Raw genomic sequence first — 4848 nt, 5'->3', positions numbered from 1 at the left:
AGCCCTCGCACCAGTTGCGCCTCGGGCTCTGCAGATGCCGGGGTGGGATCTCGCCGCGCGCTCGCGCTGGGGAAGGCACGCCGGGCTCCCCTCCCCGCCCGCCCCTCCCTGCCCACCCTCTGGCCGCGCGGACGCTGTCGCCGCCTCGGCGAGAGCTCCCCCTCCCTGCAGCTCTGCTCAAGTCGCCTCCAGAATGAAGCGCCCCTCCCGAGAGGGGCGCTAAGGCAAACCCGCACCTGAGGGGGGTTCCCCCGTCCCCAGGAGCCCAAAAGCGACAGGCCATGACGCGGCCCGGGGACCGCAGCTGTCGCCCGCCACCGCTTTGCAGCCTCCCTCCCAGAAATGGAATTTTCTTTCTTTCTTTTTTTAATTCAGCGTGATCGGTGTCCGCAGCGCCGGCTCCGAGACACGCAGGGTCTCTGGCTTGCGCACGCACTCACACTCTCACACTCGCACACACGCGCCCGCACCCCCACGCCCTCCTTGCTCGGGCTCCTATTACCTCATCTTCGCCCTCATCCTTAGCTGTCCGTCAAGAGTGCGGAGCCACGCCCCTGAGCGCCGGGCCGGTACCCCTGAGCTCACGCGCCCCCTGCTGGCCAAGGCGACGCGTGAGGGCCAAAGGCCACACACTAGGGCTGGACTCTAACGCCTGCCGGCGCGACCCAGTGCAAAGGGGTGCCGCAATTTGGTGGATGATGGGTTCATGTCGTCCATGTGGGGCGCAAATGTGTTTTTTCTGAACTGCTTCAACACTACTATAGTCCGGAAGATACAGGCTAAATCGATTTATTCTTCAGCGTTTTTATATGAACGGAATAATGAGACACTAGGACAGACACAAGCTAGACTTGGTTGTTTTTGCACAGAAAGTAACCTAGAAGGGCGGATTAACATCAGGATTTCGTGTTAATTTTGCCAGAGAACGCAGACTTCGTTTTGTTGAGGTCGCAATCACACACATGAATTCATAGGATGAAGAAGATCCAGGATAGGGTATAGAAAAATAAAAACAGTGTGTGTGTTAGGGACTGGGATTATGAATCTCTTTGAAATAATCGTTTTCTCTCATAATATCATAAACTTTCTTTGTTGCAGAAGATTTGCTTTCCCACAGCCAACCTTTCTTCTATCATTAGGATTACCCCTATCTTCATCTCTCTGCGCTTGCCTCCCCCCTCACAGGGTTCTAAACACAAAGCAAAAGAAAAATATCAGTTATGTTCTTCTTCCGGCCTCCAAAAAGCACTAGGATTGAGGTTACCTCGGAGCTTTGTTCCTAATGGTGCCCTTGCCCAAAAGTCTCCCTAGCATGACTCCTAGAGATTCCAGTTAGTCTCTCCCAAAGGCCAGCCTTCCAATCCGATTCGATCAACACCTTCATTAAAACATCAAATTTCAGGGTTTGAAGGACAAAAGGGAAAGGAGCGATGGGGATCTCAATTTATCCTACCTAGAGCCATATTATTCCTATTTTACAAATGTTGAGACTGAGGGAATTTAAGCAATTTGCTCTAGGTTACATATTTAGCCATAGGGGAAACTGGTATTCAAAACTTAGTTGGACTCCCCCCCACCCACCCCTGCAAAAAAAGAAGAAAAAAAAAAGCCTATTCCATCCATGACAAGGAGGTGGTGCGGTAAGAAACAAGGTAGGTGGAATGTGAAAGAGGCTCCGTGTGAGAGAAGGGAAGGTAAACATGAGGATAGGGTATTCTGCAAGAACAAAAGTCGAAGTAAAGAAAAGGTAATCTAAAGCGTTATTGAGCTATTTTTATTTCCAGTCATAAGACCAAGAGTATGAAGACTCTGGAAACTTTCTTGTGGTCTGGATAAGTATAGATCCAGAACTATCAGTATTGATTGAAGGGGATGCTGGAAGTACCAGGAAGAAAACAGAGCCTGACCGGCTCAATCCAGAAATTCGCAAATGGAAACCGCCTAACCCAGAGGAGAGGGCTACGAGCAAATGTTAGACCGGCCATTTGAAAGGTGAGTAGGAAGTGGGAAGACCCTGGCTCTTACTTATGTCCAGCTTCATTCTGTGTCTGGTCTTCCTGTATCTGCTATGTGAAAGATGGCAGTGTATTACAACAGAACAAAAATGCCTAATGACACAAGAGAGGGTTTGTATCTAGCCTGATTCATTTGTAAGAGGAAGTGAATATATAGATGACATCAGCCATCAGTTACGTTTTTAAGGTATGTGTATTTTTGATAAGCTATGATGATTTATGATTTATAATAACCCACTTGGCAATCATAATTGATAATTATGTGCCAACAATAACAGTAATGTATTCGTGTATACATTTCTCAGATCTCCCAAGATGATCTAATTTCAAATAATCTGTACCATAAACCCCTGACATTTTATTTTAGTATCCAAACTATGTCTCCCCAGTTGCCTCCCGTTCCCAAGTGACATACTAATCTTTAACCAAGTGAGGTGGCCAATTTGTAATTTGAAGTACGGCAGCTGTAATAAAACCTCACTAATTGAGACTGATTGGAATGAAGCCAGTCCGACTTGTTCAAAGGTATCATCTGATGATACGTCAAAAAGTGCTATCGTCATTTAACACTAAGTTGGAATAAAAAAGGCATTCTCTTTTTCTGCGGCATGTTCATAGGCAAAAGTCGTTCTTTTTTTCCAGTTACCTATGGCTCTGTATCAAATACCATACAAGTAGTGGCTGAAAACAGCAGCAAGCATTTATTTGGCACATGAATCTGCAATTTGGTGATGGCTTAATGAGGACGGCTAGTCTCTGCTCCACAGGGAGCTCAAGGCAGCTGGAGGGATGGCTGGGGGCTGGAATCATGGGCAGGCTTGCTCGTTCCCATCTAGTGCTTGATGCTGGCTGTCATCCGGGAATTCAGCTGCGGCTACCTGCCCAACCGCCTACACGTGGCCTATGTTGCTGATTGGCTTCTTCGCAGCGTAGAGGTTGGGTTCCAAATGAGTATGACCCAACAGGAAGAGCCAGACAGAAGTGGCATTGCCTTCTCTTTAAATTATTTTTAAATAATTATGCATTCACAGGTAGTTGTAAGAATTCAGACAGATCCCATGTACCTTTTCCGCCATGTTACCCAAAGGTAACATCTTACAAAACCATACTTAGCAAAGTATCCTACATGGGGTGCCTGGCTGACTCAGTCCGTAGAGTGTTTGACTTGATCTCAGGGTTTTAAGTTCAAGCCCCACGTTGGGTATAGAGATTACTTAAAAAGAATAGCATTAATAACATCTTTTTAAAAAGTATTATACTGTATCACTACTGATATTGACACAGTCAAGATATAGAATCGTCATAATTCTGCTCCTTTATTGATATAATATCATTGTATCATATACAGACAAAATATAGACTTTGTATACACGTGTATACAATACACATTTCTGTTACCACGAGGATCCACTATGTGGCCCTTTTATAGCCACAACCAATCCTCCCCTTACCATGCTGTCCTTAACCCCTGCCAATCACTAATAGATGCCCCAATCTATAATTTTGTCATTTTAGGAATGTTATGTAGATGGAATCATAGACTACATAATGTTTGGGGCCTAGTTTTTCCTACTCAGCATAATTCTCTAAAGATTCATCCAGATTGTTGTGCGTATCAAGTTTGTTCCTTTTATCGTAAATAGCATTGCACAGTACAAGTGTACTGTAGCACTCACCCACTGCAGGACATAGGGTTGTTTCTAGTTTGGGCCCTTGTGCATGAAGCTGCTATGAACGTTCATATACCAGGTTTTGCACAAACATAAAGTTTCCATTTCTCTGTGATAAGTGCTCAGGGGTACAATTACAAAGTCATATGTTTAGGGGTTTTTTTTGGCATCTATATATCCTTTTTAATGCAATGTTTGTTCATGCCTTTTGCCATTAATATTTTTTAATGTTGAAGTTTGAGAGTTCTTGATATATCTAGTAAATAACCGTAATAACTCTCTGGTGGACATGTGGTTTGTAAATATTTTCTCTCAATCCGTAGTTTGTCTTTTCACCCTTTTTGTGGGGTCTTTCACAAAGTGAGTATTTTTAATTTTGAAGAAGTCCAACTTACGGAACTTTCCTTCTATGGTTTCTATTTTCTATGTTAATACTAGGAATTCTTTGGCTAGTCCTAGGATTTGAGTGTTTTCTCCTGACAGTTTTATGTTTAAAATCTATGATCCATTTTGAGTTAATTTTTGTATGAGAATGAAGTTTAGCTTGAATTTCTTCTTTTTTTCCCTTCTTCCTTCCTTCCTTTCTTCCTTTCTTCCTTTCTTCCTTCCTTCCTTCCTTCCTTCTTTCCTTCCTCCCTCCCTCCCTTCTTCCTCCTTCCTTCCTCCCTTCCTCCTTTCCCATCCCTTCCTTCCTCCCTTCCTTCCCTCCTCCTCCCTTCCTTCCTCCCTCCCTCCCTTCTTCCTCCTTCCTTCCTCCCTTCCTCCTTTCCCATCCCTTCCTTCCTTCCTTCCTCCCCCCTTCCCTCCTTCCATCCTCCCTTCCTTCCTTTTCTTTCTTTCTTTCTTTCTTTCTTTCTTTCTTTCTTTCTTTCTTTCTTTCTCTTTTCTTTCTTTCTTCCTTTCTTTTTGTCTAAGGATGTTCAATTGTTTCAGCACCATTTGTTCAAAAGGCTATCCTCCCTGCTTTGAATTGCTTTTGTATCTTTCTCAAAAATCAGATGGGCATATATATGTGGCTCAGTTTCTGGTTTCTCTGTTCTGTTCCACAGATCTGTGTGTCTGTCTTTCCACCAGGGCCACAGTGTTGATGTATGATGCCTTGTTATAAACTGGATAGACTGGTTCCTCCTACTTCATTCTTCTCTTTCAAAATTGTTTTAGTT

This window comes from Ailuropoda melanoleuca, chromosome 16 (genome assembly GCF_002007445.2).
Source record: "Ailuropoda melanoleuca isolate Jingjing chromosome 16, ASM200744v2, whole genome shotgun sequence".
NCBI classification, from domain to species: domain Eukaryota; kingdom Metazoa; phylum Chordata; class Mammalia; order Carnivora; family Ursidae; genus Ailuropoda; species Ailuropoda melanoleuca.
This window is presented reverse-complemented; position numbering follows the sequence as displayed.